Source organism: Pteropus medius, unplaced genomic scaffold (genome assembly GCF_902729225.1).
Source record: "Pteropus medius unplaced genomic scaffold, Ma_sr-lr_union100, whole genome shotgun sequence".
NCBI lineage: Eukaryota > Metazoa > Chordata > Mammalia > Chiroptera > Pteropodidae > Pteropus > Pteropus medius.
In genome coordinates, this window is record NW_024345397.1 from 42,013 (window position 1) to 60,562 (window position 18,550).

The 18,550-nt window shown below is 40.7% G+C and overlaps 1 long non-coding RNA gene and 1 pseudogene across 1 annotated transcript; one reads left to right on the forward strand and one right to left on the reverse strand.

The window, feature by feature from the left end:
* The first annotated feature begins 307 nt into the window (after nucleotides 1-307).
* LOC120611029 (uncharacterized) lies at nucleotides 308-3,255 on the forward strand. Its single transcript, XR_005655061.1, has 2 exons — nucleotides 308-1,015; nucleotides 1,353-3,255. It is a non-coding gene; the product is annotated as an uncharacterized LOC120611029 (long non-coding RNA).
* A 3,150-nt stretch (nucleotides 3,256-6,405) lies between these two features.
* On the reverse strand, nucleotides 6,406-6,524 carry LOC120611041 (uncharacterized; annotated as a pseudogene).
* Nucleotides 6,525-18,550: the final 12,026 nt, after the last annotated feature.

The window sequence follows — 18,550 nt, forward strand, 5'->3', positions numbered from 1 at the left end:
GAAGTGGCTGGGAAGAGAGGGTTTCTTTCCAGGGACCCCCAGCAGCCACCTGGCAGGTGGTCTGATAGGACATTTCACAAATACTTAAACATTTTACAAATATTAACTCACTTCAGTCCTCACAATAATCCTATGAGGCAATTACTAGTGTTATCTCCATATTACAAATGAGAAAACAGGCACAGAGAAGTTAAGCAATCTGGCAGAGGTTATACATCTGGTAGGTAGCATAGCCAGATTCAGATCTGGACATTTTGGCTCTAGTGTTTATACTCCTGATCACTACAAAATGCCATGTATAATGTAGACCCAGATATCCAAATAGGTCCCTTCTGGGAAGAAAAGGCAAGGAGTATGAGGGGCTGTGGTGAGAGCATATTGGCTTCTGCTTTGTACCAGTTAAGCCGGAGATTGCCCAGATTGGGGCCAAGTACCCGGAAGCTGAGGGTCAGGACCTCCTGGTTGTCCTTTTTGCCCTGGTGTGTGTCGTCCCACCTGCCATTGTGACCTAGATCAATCAGTATGGGCCAGTGACTGTCAACACCTCTGAATTTCTGGTGCTGGATGCCCAGAGCTACCCCTGGCTCACTAACCACACCGTGCAGCTGCAGCTCCACAGCCTGGCACACAACTTGTCCGTGGTAGCTACCAATGACATGGGTGTCACCCGTGCCTCGCTTCCTACCCCAGGAGAGTACAGCCAGCAACTGGCTGAGCAAAGCCTCTGGTAGGTGTGGAATCACAATACAGAAATGGGAAGATTTGTTGCCCTTCGGGTGAGGCTTGTGAATGAACTGTCCCAACCACCTTAGGCAGAGAGGACAGAGTAGTACCTATGGCATATCAGAGTTGGGGCCCTGCCCACTTGGAACCTAACCAAAGGATGACCTGCAGGACTCCTGGCCACCTGGGTGGAAGTGCCACTACTTGGCATTGTTGTGGCTTGCCTTGGGCACCCTGGTGGTGTTCAGCTCCTTGGTGGCCTACCTGGTCTGCAGGAGTGAGAAGACCAAAGGTAGAGCCAAAGCAGTGGGGGCAGAGGGTGGCAGGGGGAGTAGAAATGAGGTCGGGTGAGCAGCAGGGCAGTAAGGAGGGCTGGGTAGGGCAAGTGCTCCCAGTTGTGGTCATGGGTAATCACGTGTATCCCAGGTGGCAGGACTAGGCACTGGGAACAATACCTCAGTCCCGGAGCCAGTGCTGGGCATTTGCAAGACCTCTTGCCTGAGGATCCTGGTCTGGAAGAGAAGGTGGGGCAGAGCCCAGAGTGAGTGGGCACACTGAGAAAAGTTGCGTGATTTTTCTCCTCGGGCCCCTCCCAGGACCCATGTCTAATCTCTGGGTACTCTTTCCAGGGTTGAGTGGATGTGCTGAAAGGAAATGCAGCATGGGGACAGGTGGGAATCTGCGGTTACAGGTAGTTCTGGAACAAGCCTGAAAGCAGGAATCTGCCTGCTGGAGCCAAGGTGTATCCCAGGCTTTGTCCGCCCCATAGTGACTCCAACAACCTGAAACTCAACAGCGTGCACCTGCCACAGGAGAACATGTCCCTCCCGTCCAACCTTCATCTCAACGACTTCACTCCAGATTCCTGAGGTGCATCCAGGTCCCTCTGTGTTCCCCTGCATTGTCTTCAAAGGTGCCTTCGATAAAAAGATATACCTTGCCTCATCAGGCACACTCCTTGTCCTGGGCACCACCCCGTTTGTCACCCAACAAGAAAACCAGCACACTGGCAGATAGCTTGGAAAAACAGCCAGCCAGACCTTCTGGACCCAAAGCCCAACAGCCTCCTCACCAGCAGAGGTACCGTCATCTGCTCCCCAGTTCTGGTGCTTGTGCCTCTGAGTCCCCAGGGGTAGAGGGGTCTCCCAGCTTCCAAGGATGAGGATTACTGAGACTCTTGAGCATCTCTGATCTTGCAGATTTCATCTGCCTCCTAGGGCTGGACTACAGCTATCGAGTGTCCAGTGTGAGCAGTGATGAGATCTGGCTTTGAGCTGAGGGCGAAACAGAGGGTGTCATGGCCCCTGGGCACCCTCCTACTCCTCGAAGGCTTCCTCTGCCTGGCCATGTTGCCAGTGAGGAGAGGCCATGCCACTGCCACTTTTGCTTGCCTCCTGGCTGGGGTGCCCTTTCTGTCATCCACATGATGGTTTCATTGGGATCTGACCCTCAGGGGCACAAATGTCCTTGGCAAGGCTGCCAGCTGAATCTAATCTCTGCTTCTAACTCAAGTTGGGGGCCTGTATGTAATGCCCAGTCCAGGCAGAGAGAGCTCTTTGCCCAGTGTGTTCAGAGTTCATCTGCATCTAAGCGTGTCACAGCCTTGTAGGCTTCGGCCTGCTCTGTGTTCCATGCCAGTACTCCACAGCGTGTGGCACAGTAGGCCTGGGGGCATGCCTGGTGTGAGGCCAAGGCAGTCCCTGCACGGCTTGGATTTCTTTCCCGTGCCATGCAGCTTCGTTCCCTCAGGGAAAATTTAGGACCCTGCTAGCTGTATAGAACCAAACTGCCCTTTGCACAGAAACCAACCTTTGGCTGAGGGACATTAGCCAAGCACAAAGTAGTCCCTTTGCTACATACTTCTGTCCTTTCTCTGCCGCCTCTGTCACCGCCTACTCTTGAGCATCATGGGCTATATGTTGGACCTTCTCCACTTCTTCACTGGGCACCAGATTTCCCCTTGGCCTGGCCACTGGTGGTGCTAGTGCCTGGTGTTAGCAAAGATCAGGAGGAAAAGAGAGAGGTGAGAAGTCTGGTGGTATCCAGGAGCGCATGTAGCTGTGCTTCATTTTCTTAGTGTTAATGCTTTGAGCACATCCCCAGGGCCCTCTCTGTGGCTTCCCCAATTCTGGCCTTCCTGAAATTCACTGAGTGCCCTGAGCCCTCTGGGGTGATGGGTTCCTCCTCAACATGTCTCCCCTGCCATGGCACCCTAGCTCTGACAAACCTCTGACTGCTCCATCAGCAAGAAGCCACTCTTCCTGTCCCACCCTCTGTTCCTTGGGGGGTGGTCATATTGGCACATAATTCGACAGTGTCAGAAGCTTTAGGGAGACATGAGGAAAGAGGGAGACCACATGCCCCAAAATGGCCCAAGAACACTTTACAAAGCAACATGGAAATGATTGCAAATGAATAAGAGTGTGGAGTATATTTTCCCTTGTTATCTTGCTTTGTAATTTTTCTCATGTTACTGCCTAGGGCGGTGCCGAGCACACAGTAAGTTCAATAAACTTGACTGAGTGAATGTTACATGTGTTTCATTCTTTCAGATACGTTTCTTAATGAAATCTTTAAATCACACAATAGAGAAAATACAGCAAATACCTGTGTACCCACCACTCAACTCAACATGTCGAGTCTTAACATTTTGTTTCAGATCTTTTAGTTTTAAAAATAAATATTATTTCTTTAATTACACTCTTCCCAGTGGCAGGGATGGCGTTTTCTACTTTGGGAGTGCCTGCTGGAGATCACAGATGTAACTAGCAACTGAGTCTACCTTGGTCAATATCACTTGGCAGACTCTCCCCACTCAGGGCCGTGGTGAAGCCACAATGAGCCCCTTTGCCCTGACTGGGGGTACAAATGGCTGTGATTTAAAAAAGAATTTTTTTTCTGGGGAATCACAAAGGCAGATTTATACCTTTTTAAGTGACAGATTGCCTTGGCTTGCATAGCTGTGAGTTTTCTAGCTACGTCTTTTCCTCCCTTCTCTCTCGTTCAATATTTTCCTCAATGGGAGTGGCTAAGGCTGCCCCAGCCTCCTGAGTGGAACTTAGTTCCAGCCTCTACTGATTTTGTTTGTAAATGCCTTCGTGGCTCCAGAACTTAGGAACCAGAGTGCCCTGCTGTCAATTCTGTTGACCTTCTCATCCACTGTTCCCTTTGGAGGCCTTAGAGCCACTTCCTTAATGGTTCTTTGGCTATAAGCCCTGCAAGCTTTCCTCTTAGCTGCACTGAAGGTCTTACTTTAGGAGAAAAGATTGCTCTTCTGGCAAGTCTCCCATCCTTACTAGTGTTTGTTAAAGAGTAGACTTTTAAATTAGTGTCCCAATTCTCCATATATGTCCCTCAGATCAGAGATTCTTTTTACCTTTGTTGAGTCACAAACTCCTTAGAGAATTTGACAAAAGTTAACTTTATTTTTTTTTCCTGGGAAAATGCAGATTAAAAAAACAACAAAACAACAACAACAAACAAAACACTGCTATTTAGGCAAGTCAAAGCCCATCAAATTGCAACATGGATGAACTTTGTAAACACTACAAAGCCAAATCCTAAAGACCGCATATTGTGTGACTCTGTTTATATGAACTACCCAGAACGGGCACATCCATAGAGACAGTAGATTAGTGTTTTCCAGGGAATGGAGGGAGGGCAGAATAGGAAGTGACTTCTAATGAAGATGGGTTTTCTATTGAGAGTGATGAAATGTTCTGGAATTAATAGTGATCAATGCTCGGCTTTGCAAAATATACCCCAAACCACCAAATTGTACACTTTGCAAGGGTGAACTTTATGACATGAATTGTATCTCAAAGTTTTAGTTTAAAAATTTAAATGGTAATTTGATTTGTAAATTTCACTATGTATAAATTTCACTTGACAAAAGAACCATAAATAAATATTGAATTCCAATTAATTATATGCATGTTAGTGTTTAGGGGTGAAGTGCATTGATCTCTGTAACTTATTTTGAAATGTATCAAAAATCAGAATGGATTGATGAATGGATAGTGGAGTGGATAGGAGATAAAACAAATGTAGCAGAATGTTAATTATAGGAGTTAGGTGGTGGGTATATAAAGATTCATTGTACAATTCTTCCAAAATTCTTTTATTTGACAATTTTCATAGTAAAGTATTGGGAGGGGATCCCTGATCCAGTCCTTTTGATATTCTGAAAACTTTTTGGCCTTTCTGAGGATCGTGGAATTTTCAGCATTACTAATGCCCCCGACATAACAGTTCTCTTTTTCCTGGGAAAGAACACCAATTTTTAATATACTTCAGTTTAGTAAATCTTTAATCTTTACACTCCAATAATAGGCAGGTTGCTTGTTACCTTGAGCTGGAATGTACTGCTGTCCAACATTTGGGTAGACAGCTCTGGTTGCATTTTCCTTCCTGGACTGACTATGTTTTATTGAATTCTTCCAAACACAACAGACTTTACTATGAACTGGTAAAAATTAATGTTCAGCTTTGTACCTTGCTGGTGGGTATGTAAAATGGTGTAGCCACTGTGGAAGACAGTATTGCAGTTTCTCAAAAAGTTAAAGCTAACGAACCAAGCAATTTTACTTATAGGTCTACTCCCAAAAGAATTGAAAACAGGGACTCAAACAGTTATTTATACACCAATAATAATAGCAGCGTTATTTGCAATAGCCAAAAGGTGGAAATAACCCAAATGTCCATTAACAGATGAATGGATAAAGAAAATATAGTTCATATACACATTGGAATATTATTCAGCCTTTTAAAAAGGAAGGGAATTCTGACACACACAACATGGATGACCCTGGAAAACATTCCAGGTGAAATAAGCCAGATACGAAAGGACAATAAATTTTGTTTGATTCCACTTTCATGGTACCTAGAATGGGCAAATTCATAGAGACGGGAGACAGAAGTTACTAGGAGCTGGGTGGAGGGGGAGGGAGAGGCTGGAGTTATTGTTTAACGGGTACAGTTTCAGTTTGGGATGACAAAAAGGTTCTGAAGTGTGTAGAGTGAACTGTAAGCTGACAAGGTCCTTGCAGTCTGCAAGGGCAACCAAGGGTTGCCTCGCTTCAGCAAATTCCTTCTGAGAACAAGGAAGTACAGATGTAGCTGCAAGCAGACAAATAGGCTGAAGGTCTTGATCAGATATGGCTTCAGGGAAGTAGAAGAAACTGTGTTACTATGCCTAAGGGAAACTGCTTATGCCGGCAGCTGTATGTTCTTGTATAACAGCAACTTGCAAAGATGAAACTGCACCACTACTCCACCAACCATGGACAGTGGACCTCCTGATCCCAACTTTCTGTCTCGTGTCCTTTCTTAATCTCACACACTTCCCACTCAGGTATTTCTCCCGAGCTGCATTGGATGTGGCACTGAAGCTGGATAGTGGTGATGGTGGTGATGTTTACACACCCATGCGAATTGACTTAACGTCACAAGAGTACATTTAAAAGCAGTTAAATGGTGAATATCATTTTGTGTTTATTTTACTTTGATTTTTAAATTTTGATTACTGATTTCATCTCCTTACTAGTTACATGTATGTCAAATGTTCCACTTCATCAGTCGTGGTAAGTTTTGTGTTTCTAGGAATTTCTCTGTTTCATCTAGGTCATCTAAGTTGTTGTCTACAATTTCAGACAATTCTCTAATTCTTTTTTTTTTTTTTAATGCCTACAGCACCTAGTATTCCTAAGTGGTCTTCCATCCAAGTACTAACCAGGCCTGACCCTGCTTAGCTTCCGAGATCAGATGAGATGGGACACGTTCAGGGTAGCATGGACGTAGATTCTCTAATTCTTTTTATTTCTGTAGAATGGATAGTAATATCCCCACTTTTATTTCTGATTTTAGTTATTTGAGTCTTCTTTTATCTTAAACAATTTGGCTACAGGCTTTTCAATTTGGTTACTCTTTTTGAAGAACCAACCTTTGGTTTTGTCAATGATCTCTATTGTTTTTTTCTGTCATCTATTTTATTTACATCTGCTTTAAGCTTTATTATTTCATTCTTTCTGCTAGCTTTTGGTTTAGTTTGTTTTTCTTTTTCCAGGTCTTAGGGTTGTAAAGTTAGATTGTTTGAAATCTTTCTCTTTTTTCTTAATGTACCCATTTATGGCTATACATTTCCCTCTGAGCACTGCTTTTGCTGCATTCCATAAGTTTTGGCATGTTGTGTTTTTTTGTTTTTATTTATCTCTGAGTATTTTCTAATTTCTCTTGTGATTTCTTCTTTGACCCATTAAGAGTATATTGTTTAATTTCCACAAATTTGTGGCTTTTAAGTTTTCTTTCTGTTGATTTCTAATTTCATCCCTTGTCATCTGAGGAAATACTTTGTATGACAACTATCTTTTTAAATTTACGGAGACTTAATTTGTGACCTAACATATGTTCTATCTTGGGAAACATCCAATGTACACTTGAGAAAAATGTGTATCCTGTTGTTGTTGGGTGGAATGTTTTGTATATGTCTGTTAGATTTAGTTGTGTGTGTGTGTGTGGTGGGGGCGGGGGGCGGTTGTTCAGGTCTTCTATTTCCTTACCTGTGTCTGGTAGTTCTAACCATTATTGAGAGTAGAATACTGAAGCGTCCAGCTATTATTGTAGAACTGTGTCTATTTCTCCCTTCAATTCTGTCAACATTTACTTCATATTTTCTGAGGGTCTGTTATTAGGTGTGTAAATGTTTATAATTGTTAAATCTTCTTGCTATATTGCTTATTCCTTTTGTAAAATTCCTAGTCTTATTTCATGGATGTGAATCTTCTCATCTCTCTGTAACAAATTTGTCTGCATATTGAAATAATCTGAGGAGTTTAAAAAAATACAAATTGCTGTATCCTACCTTCAGAGATTGTGATTTAATTAATTAGTCAGTTGAACCATCAACAAAACAAAAGACAACCTACTGAATGAGTGAAGATATTTGCAAATGATACATCTGAAAAAAGATTACTATCCAAAATATATAAAGAACCCATGCAACGCAACACCAAAACAAACAAACAAACACTTCAATTAAAAAATGGGTAGAGAACCTGAATATACATTTCTCCAAAGAAGACATACAGATGGCCAACATCTTTTACATCTTTTTACAGATGTAAAAAGATACTCAATACCACTAATCAGAAAAATGCAAATTAAAACTACAATGAGATGTCACCTCATAGCTGTCAGAATGGCTATCATCAAAAATCAACAAACAAGTGCTGACGAGGATGTGAAGAAAAGGGAACCCTTATACAGTGTCAGCAGGATTACAAATTAGTGTAGCCACTATGGAAAATAGTATGGAGATTCCTCCCCAAAATTAAAAATAGAGCTACCATATGATCCCACAATTCCACTTCTGGATATTTATCCAAAGAAAACAAAAACATTAATTTAAAAAGATATCTGTACTCCTATGTTCACTGCAGCATTACTAGTAACACCTAAGCTATGGAAGGAACCTATATGCCCATAATAAATGTTAAAGAATAAATGGTAAATATATACAATGGAATATTACTTGGCCATAAAAAAGAAAAGAATAAAATCTTACCATAGGTGACAACATGGATGTACCTAGGAAGTATTATAATTGAAATAAGTCAGAGAAAGACAAATACTGTATGATTTCACTTATATGTGGAATACATAAACAAACAAACAAACAAACAAAAACAGAAAAAGACCCATAGATATAGAGAAGAAGGTGATAGTTGCCAAAGGGGAAGAAGTAGTGGGGATGGGAATAAAAAAAATCTTCAGTTGATTCTAATGTGCAAACAAATGTGATAACTACTGCTCTATGAATATTATCGTTTAAATTAAAAAAAAATCTTACCTGTTTTGTTTCTCTGATTTGTTCTGTTGGTTTTAGTCTCTGTTTTCCTGGCTTTGATTGTCTGCTGATCTCTACATTCATATTTAAGAATGAGAGTTGCAAACATGCACACACACACGCACACATACACACACACACACGCACATGGATGAGATACCAGAAATCTGATTGGAAATTGATGGATAGATTGGAAACTGCTTAAAGGCTGTCAGTATCGTTAAGTATTTTCTCTTTGATGGATCAGTTCCCCAAGAGAAGGCTCTTCCACTATTCTGCTTTGGAAGTATAAGCCTGGAAGAGGGCTGAGGGTCTCACTGCTCATTCCTTTATTTTATCCTCTTAATTGAAATATGGCCCCTTATTCCTCTCATATTTGCTTGGTATTCTCATGTTCAGAGCTTCCTCAATTCAAAGATGACTCTCTTCTGTTGGGGTAAGGAGGTGAACAGCATGGGTGGGGAAGTTTCAATCTTTCTACAACCCATCAACCAATCCGCCTGTTTTCAGCCCTACCTTGCACACATGCCATCAGAAATATCTGGCACTTTTAATTCCTGATCCTCTCCAGGGTTCTGCAGTGTCAAATGGCTTACTTCTTATTAGTTTCTCTGTTCCTCTTCTCCACAGGCAGTCAAATTGCAGGCTTTCCCCTCACTCCCGGACTAAATCAGTGACCACTTGGCCATCTTCCAAAATTGTGTTGCTATCTAGTCTATAGTCACTGGCTTTCTTACTCTCTGTCCTTGCTGGTTTATATCATTTTTCATTCCTATATTATCACTTTAGTAAATAAGGTTAAAGGAAGGAATGAAGATGTACATACTTGTGTTTAATATTTGTTTATTTAGAAGTGTTGAGAACATAGTATCAGGTGAGGTGAAGGACACTTCAAGCAAAGGAAAGAGCCAGAATAAAGGTTTAGTTAGCAGAGGGGCCCATGAGTCATGTACAGCATGGCAAGCAGATTGTTTCTGCAGTTTACAGTGGGGAATTATGGAAAATGAGAACTTTGAGGTAGGGGGAGAGTAGCCAAATGGAAAGTCTAAAAGCCCACGTTGAACATTCATACTTAGTAATATAATTATTATATCTTACATTTTGTGGCAATTAATGGTTATATATATATATATATATATATATATATATATATATATATATATATATATATATATATATAGTGTTTTTGCTATCATTTGCAAACATGCTCAGAGTAGTAAAAATTAGAATCGCCCAACAGCTACCTTCCCAGCCAAGGCTGAATAAGGTGACATTCTGCCTCTGGCTTCAGTTCTCACACTATAAACAACTGCCATTTCCAGGGTTTATGTAATGTCATGGGTTTTGCTTGTTGGTGGTGATTTCACTGTATAAAATGGCCCCCAAGCATAGTGCTGAGGTGCTGTCTAGTGTTCCTAAGTGTAACAGGGTTGCAATGTGCCTTATTCAGAAAGTGTGTTAGATATTTCTCACTGTAGCATGATTTATAGTGCCAGTGGCTGTGAGTTCAATGAATCAATGGCTGATTGATGAAAGTGTTGTGACCAGAAACACAAAGAAACTTAATCTTGTATGTCCTTTAGGAGCAGTGGTTCAGTGTTAATTCAATGTTCTTGGTGACTTTATAGAACATAACTACAGTGAGTAATAAGAATCTACTGTATTTATTAGTGCTGAGTCTCAGCTCTAGCCATAGAAGTCAGTCTAATTGTTCCCTGAAAACCTAATGGAGAATTTGAGTTTGTATCACATTTGGCCTTTTTTCCCTGTGAATTAAATGTGAGCATTAGGGAAATCCATTTGAGAGTAGAGCACAAATGTTCCTATTCCTCAAGTTCAAGCATAATGTGAACATCATAGTTGGTTTAAGAGTCTGTAAGAAATGAATCCTCTTCCATCTATGTGTTTATCGTGTATATATTAGACTGACAGTGTACCATTTTAATGTAATGTTTCCCTCCAATCAATTCTTGCTCCACTTTCACCCCATGTCAGTACTTAGCTTCATTATCCATTCAGTCTCTCAAGCCAAAAAAACCTGGGAGCCATCCTTGATCTTTTTCTTTCCATCCCTAACACCTAATCTCTCACCAAGTTTTATTGGTTCTACTTGTACTGGTTAGCTATCTGTGGTCTGTCTCTGAGCCCCATACCCTCCCTTCTATACTCTGTGTTATCCTGCTGGATTTTGAAGATTCCCTCGCCAGCTGTTAATTTCTGCTGATGGGAGGCACCAGCAAGATATGAGAAGGTGGGTGAAAGGAAGCAGCGGCCATGGCTCTCAGTGCTGTAGTAGTGGGGGTGAGGGTCTGCATAGAGCCTGTGTGGCACCTCCTCGGCCATGCAAGACCACCGTAGTACCTCTTCTGCTTCCCGCACCCTCAGTGGATACCACACCTTTAACCCTCCATTCCTTCAGCACCCTCCATTCTCCCTTTCGTTTCTTCAGCCCTTTCAACTCTTTTGTAACTAATTTACCATTATTAACACCCTTTGTTTGAAGTAACTAGCATGGTTTCTGACTTCCTGACTGGAACTTGGCTGCTATAATCTTAAAATATTCCCCGAATCTGTCCATGATTACTACTACCACCACTCCCATCCTAATCCAAGGCACAATTATCTCTTGCCTGGATTACTGCAATAGCTAGACTCCCTGGCCACAACCAGGCAAGTCGGGAGCTAGATAGGCAGGTAGCCTGTATGGCAGGCAGCATTAGTTGGTGAGAGACCCTCAGAAAAAAATAAGTTCCAGGTGAACAATGATTCCCTCTACTGCCAACCTTGGAGGACTGGTATTTGATTTTACTTCACAAAGTTGATTTACTTAAATTGCTAATCACTTAATGTCTATTACAAGGCCAAGTTCCTTCTCTCTGCCTTATGCTCAGTCTGCCTTTTCTCTTTCATATTATAGAGCAGCAGGATAACCTGAAATATAAGAGAATTTTATTTATAAAATCTTTGCCAACTAACTTTAAGAAAGAAAGAAAAAGAATTCCATTGCTATCTCAAAAACATCTTTTAAACTTTCCTCCTAACACTAAGCATCCTGGGATCCCAGAAATTCCAATTCTTCTACCTCAAATCCCCACAGTGGGTAGAATACATAATTCCTATGGGAGGGAAATCTGAGACAAGCAGAAAGCATTTAATGAACATGTGCAGTACTTTCTGGCACAGAAGGTAGTAGGACGTGCACTGTCCCTGAGTCAAGGCAAGGATGACAGGTGGCTGATAACTATCTCTCCTTCTCAGCTGGAGTAGAAGAGCCAGTTGAGCCTTGAAACAGAGTGACCTGGGAGGTGTCTCAGCTGAAGGTTAATGTCTCTGCATCTCCAACTTGAGAGGTGGAGTTGGATGGAGGGGTGAATGCTTTCTTGCCTTCAGCTAGAGCTTTAAAATGCTGTGAGGAAAGAGTAGAGGGAACATGGAGTATTTGGGATATGCTTGTTGCTACATTTCAGCAAGAACTAATGTCTTTACAACCCTTAAGTTCCAATTTTCTCCCAATCCTACTTCCAAAACAATTCCTTGGTGTTGTCTTTGAAAAACAGCTAGAAATTTACACTACTTCCTTTAGAATGAACCCTTTTTTTCTTCCTTCCTGCTTCCATTCCTTATGCCACTTGGTTCTCCTGTAAGAATGAGTGTCCTCTGTAGATCCTTACCTAACCTCGTCTAAGGCTCACATCTCCTCTACTTCCCCTTCTTTTAAAAGCACCACCCCCCTTCCCCACCTGTTTTGCAGCTCTCTTATTATGGATAATGGTAATGGTAACTCCCAGCAGAGACATCTCCATTGTCATGGGACACAATCACAGCCGACTCAGAATAGTGGAGACTGCAGCAATCTTCAAAACAACTTAAGTCAATCTCTAGTGCTAGTCTTACTGGTAAGTTCTTGAATTCCTAGTAGAGAGAAAAGAGCAGATAGAGGGACTCAATCTGACTCTTGTAGATAGAGATGTCTAGAATGGCCAAAAATCAAGAACTCTTATGAGCAGAACCAAACAAAAATCCAGGACTTATTAGACATTTGTGCTTAAGAGAGCCAATCTCCTCCCAGATGGGATGTGTGACATTTGGGGGTTAAATACCCAGCAAATAGTCACATAAGCCCAAACACCACCCTTAACTGTTGCCATCTGGAGTGGTCCATCTGGCAAGGAACTGAAGACTCTGGTCAGCAGCTTGTGAGGAACTCAAGAAATGCATCCTGCCAACGACAATGTAAGTGCGCTACTAACTAGATCTTTACCACTGAGATTTCAGATGAGACCACAGGTCTAGTTGGTATTTTGATTGAGACTTGGTGAGAGACTGTGCAGTAAAGGATCCAGCTAAGCTGTGCCCAAACTACTGATCCACAGAAGCTGTGAGATAATAAATGTGTTGCTTGAAGCTGCTAAGTTTTGGGGCAATTGATTACGTGGCATCAGATAACTAACATGTCACTGGAAAGGTGAAAAATAGCTTTAAAACTTTTGAAAGAATGTTTAACCTCACTAAGAAGGGAAATATACATTAAAATGACACCAAGATACCATTTCTCACCTATCATATTGAAAAAAACATCAAAAATTTTACAGTGTACTTTTTTTTTTTTGACAAGGTAGTGAAGAAGCAGACATTCTCATAGATTACTCGTGGGAGTGTAAAATGATCATCTCTATAGTACAAGAAGCAGCAATATATATTTTTAAATGAATCCTAGGAGTCTATCCTAAGGATACTGGCTAAACATACAAAGATGTAGTTCGAAGTTACAATATGTATATACATGCATGCACACCTAGTTGGTTGAATAAACTAGGATACATCCACAATGGAATACTAAACAGCCAAAAAGTAAGAATAATCTCTATGCTCTGATGATATAGAGTGATCTGCAGGAATTCATTTGTCAAATTAAAGAAGCAAGGTGCCATTATATATATATATATATATATATATATATATATATATATATATATATATATATATATATATAATGATTATATATATATATAATGATTACATTATATATATAAATAATGATTACATTATATATATATATAATGATTACATTTTGTAAGAAATGGAATAAATATGAACATACAACCATTATATTTTACAAAAGAAATCATTGGAAAACAAACCCAAAATAAAAAAAAGAATTAAAAAAAATTATCTAAGATGAGAGAGACTAGAATGGGGATTGGAACAGAAATTTATTCAGATGTTCTCTGAATAAACCTGGTTGAATAACTTTGAATTTGAAATCATGTAGTAGTTCACATATTCAAAAATAAAGCTATGTCAAAAACACAAAAATAATTCCACAAAAAAGAAACCAAGGCGAAATGTATAAGCTTTCCAAGTTAGTGATATAATCTTATAACCATAACGAATGGTTGATGGTCTAACCATTGTTATATCAAAAAACTTTAACATGCAGTACTTTAACTACATATACTCAATACAATAAGTTATAGAGACAAATAGGGCTTAAAAGAAATCTTAAACTTTTTTTCAGTAGGCTTATAGCTAATAATGATACTAGTAATGTTATTTTAAAAATTGTATATATCATAGAATAAGCAAATAAGTATGTTAATGTTGTTGAGTTTTCAATCTGGGAGAAACAGTTAAAATTGCAGTTGGATAAAAAAAAAACTTTTAGTTTGAATTGAACATAATTTTACAATAGAAAGAATTTTTTCTTCTTAAAAATTTATATATCTTAATTCTGTCCACTAAAAGACTCAGATATAATGGCAACCAAGTAGAATTAGCCTTAAATATGGTTTCTAAATACCATCTCTGGCCAAAAAAAAATAATAATAATTTGTTTTATAATATATTTACTTGGTTCCAAAGTCAACAAACAAACAAACAAACAAACAAACAAATAAATGCTGTCTCTGTCTAGGGCTCATGAAAATAATGACACAGTGGATTGAAGGTCTTGGGCTTGGCGCATCTTGTTGAGAGACAAAAAAGAAAGCCTCAAAAACAAATAGGATTTCTTTTGGGGGTTGTGAAAGACTAATAGAAACCACCACCACTACCACCGTGCAGGCCATGGGAATCATGACTGACTTGGAGCCTTAGGAAGCAACACTTGATTCATAGGGATGGCCCGAGAACTAATCAGCTAGTGAAGAGTTTCAATGAATAGTGCAACTCTAGATTCTGGGAGGAGGAATATGGCTAGTACCAATGCATGCTAAACACACAGTCACGATGTAGATTTTCGATGGGTAAAACCTTGCTGATATAGGATATAAATCTCAGAGAAATGGAAAATTATGAAAAAAAATTGCTGAGATACAGAAGGTAGCAAAGCATAGCTGGAAAATATACTTTAAAAAAAAAAAGCCGAATGCATAAAAGCAGATTTTTTTTTCAAACAGAACAAGTATGAAAAAAAATAGTCAGAAATCTAATGCTTTTGCGAAAAGTATTCCAGCATCATCCAAACAGGCATGAGTCATAATACAACTATAGGCTCTTGGAAAAGACTTGAAGAATTTTTTCAAACATACTAAAGATAATACTAAAGATAAGCTGGATTTGAGATGAAAACCCTATAATGTTCTTTTTTGTGCCATCTATGAACTTTAGCAAAATGAAGACAAGCTCTCAGAAGTGGAAAAAGCTTGAGGTGACATCAGAAACATGGCAGCATGAGGGGTCCCCTTGAAATTACAAGTTGAACAGCTATAATTCAACAAAGGATTTTCAGCCTAACACACAAACGCTTCTGAGAGGTCCGCACATTGAAAGATCTGAAGGTGGGTGAATCAGGGCAAATGGGAAGAGGGAAGGTAGAAGATGGCAGATGGTATTGTGGAAACAACCAGGAGCTCACTGCGGGATTCGAGGAGAGGAGAAGAATCAGGTTGCTGTGTGTACTCTCTGAAGCACCGAGCATTCCTGCTTGAGAGATCAGCATATACCACTGAGCCCACTGATCAGGGCGGAGATGGAATACAGAGGGGCGACAGCTGTGTCCTAGCAGCTATCACTACCAGGCAGAAAACAAAATCATGGAGCCTGGTCGCCTCCCCACTATTTTTTCAGAGCTCGCCTCCCCCACACCCTCCCAGAGGTAGCAGTGGGCCACGGAAGTAACTGTAGCAGCAAGTGTTGGGCTACGAAGCAGAGTAGCCACACCCCCAAAAACTAAAGAGACAACTCCTGAGTGGCAGACACATGCTGTGCTAATTCCAGTGACAGGGGAGGAGACAGAGAGGCGAGGCAGCTGATGTCTGGCGGTTGTCATTACTGAGAGCAGAGCAGCCCAAAACACACCAGTGGCCTCTCCCAACCCATGTTGTGGGCACTCATTGAAAGCTGATCCCAGTGAGGGCACCTGGGACACCTTAGGCAGTGGAGCAGTGCGTCTGGCCACTAGGGCAGTGCCAAGACTTCAGGGCTTGGAGCCCCACCACCCACCACATTCTCCCACGCAGATGGAACCCTGAGACTGAGGCAATCTGGTCACAGAGGAGACAGCCACCTTCCAAGGGAACACAGGGCATTTTTTGCAAATCGGCAGAGATCTGGGAGGCTTGGGCAGTGCAGGAGGCTTGTGCTCCCTTCAAGTGCCACCTACTGTAAAACAAAAATCAGAAGAAAAAAAAAAACCTCTTCTCAGCAACCTGCTAAATAAGCATCACTCTTAATGATATATATATATTTTTAAAGCAGAGTTCATTCCCATAAATGCTTAGGCAGAGAAATAATCCATCAAAGCCCAAGAACAACCAGGGTAACAAAGCAGCTCAGAAAGAAAATGAAAAATCTCCAGAAAATAAACTTAAGGCATGGGGATATGTTATTTTAATGACAGACAATTTAAGACTGCAGTTCTAAAAAAACTCAATGAGATGCAAGAAAACCTAGTAGTCAGTTTAAAGGACTCAGGAATAAAGTCAACGAACAAAAGAAATGCTTTACCATCGAAACTGAAACTTTAGGAAAGTACCAAGTAGAAATTCTGGAGCTGAAGAACTCAGTAAAAGAGATGAAGAATGAAATAGGGAGCTTAGGAAATAGCACTGACCAGATAGAGGAAAGAATTAGTAATATCAAAGACAGAAATCGGGCAATGACACAGGTGGAAGAAGAGGGAGACTGGAGAGTGGAAAAAAAAAAGTAACAGAACTCTATAAGAACTACCTGACTCCATCATAAAGAGCAATACAAGAATGATGGGTATGCCAGAAGGAGAGGAGAGGGAGAAGGGAACAGTGAGCCTATTCAAACAAATAATGAGAACTTCCCAAACTGATGGAAAGAACTGGATCCTTGAATCCAAGAAACAAACAGAACATTTAATCATCTCAACCCAAAAGGGCCTTCTCCAAGGTACATTATAGAAAACTGTCAAAAATGAACGACAAAGAAAGAATTCTTAAGGTAGCCAGGGAAAAGAAGATGGTAATCTCTCTCTATATATATATATATAATATATTCTTATATATATTCTTATATATATTCTTATATATATATATTTTATATATATAAAAATCTCATTACATTATCATCAGACATAAGTATGGCTACCTTCACTTTTCTCTGGATGCTATTTGCTTGGAGTATCGTCCACCTTTTCACTTTGGTTCAGAACCGCCCTGCAAGATGCCAGAACACACAGATCACTACAGTACAACAGTGCTCAGAAATGAAATAATGCCTCCTAGTTTCTAACCCAATGAGCTCCCTAATAATAACAGCAACCTCTAATACAGAATTAGAGCATTTTCTGAAAATTCTGTCATGTTATAGACATGCTAAGAGGTTTACATCCATTAACATATTTAATCTTAAAAAAAAAATCTCAGAGTGGTGGGTTCTGTTTATTATCCCATTTTACAGGTTAGTAAATTGAAACACAGAGGAAGTGAAGTGACATACCTAAGGTCATACAGGTGGTAAAAGGTACAGCCAGGATTCTAACCAGCCCTTAGACACAGTTTTCAACTGCTTTTCCTCCTCAGGTTGGGTAGAGGTGGTTAGTTTGTTTTCTGGTTCATCCTGTGTGTGTTTTAAGCAACCATTTGGGAATTCCATTTCTTACTTTTCTAAGGCTGTCTGGACCCCCAAAGACTGGGCAACCTTCCGAAGAATCTAGGCATGCTTGAGAGTCTGTGTGCCTTCCTCATCTATGAGGCCTGCGGAAGTGGGGAGAGTTGCCAGGGGAGTCACCACACGCAGTGGGCAGTGCACCCAGGAGGAAGTTGGCAGGTCTCCAGGGGATGGGATGCAAACGTGAAACACATAGGTAGTTTTCTCTGGGAGTGGAGGGGGGGTGGTTGGGAAACTGTCCTCATGGCCCCATGAAGATCAGATCATGCAGTGTCCTGTTTGCACAGGTTTTTTGTTCTCCTGTTGGCATTAGAAAACCAAATGGAAAACAGTGGTCAAGACTAGGACAACTATAAGCAAGAGCAGAGGACACTTACACATGCCAGAAGGCATGAGTTTATCAGGGAGGATGTATCTCTCGAGTCTGTCTTGATTGGCAGTTACAAAATTTGTCATCACAGAGGGAAAATTGCTGCTGAATTAAAGGTTCCCTGTCAACAGTTTAGAACCCGATGCTCCCATATCTAAGTGCCTCGAATCAGGCATCGATTGGCAAGAAACTATCTTATCCTTCCAGTTCCTCCACAGAAACTGTAACCAACCTCTATAATGCACATGATCAGGTTTACATATTTGAACTAGACCAATTAAGAAGAAAATTAAGAAAGAAACCTTTCTATGTCCAATGAACATGACCGTCACTTGGCATTAGCTGGGACTCCCTCATCTGCCCTGCTGACTGCTCCTCTGGGGGCACCAGGAGGATACAGGTGAACTTTCAAAGTCTGATTGTGGTACTGCTCATGCATTCCTCAACCTAGCTTTGCAAGAGAGTTGCCAAAATGGTGTTGGACACCAGGCTAATGGCCAACTGGAACTTTAAGTGTTGTGTGCCATTGTCATAAG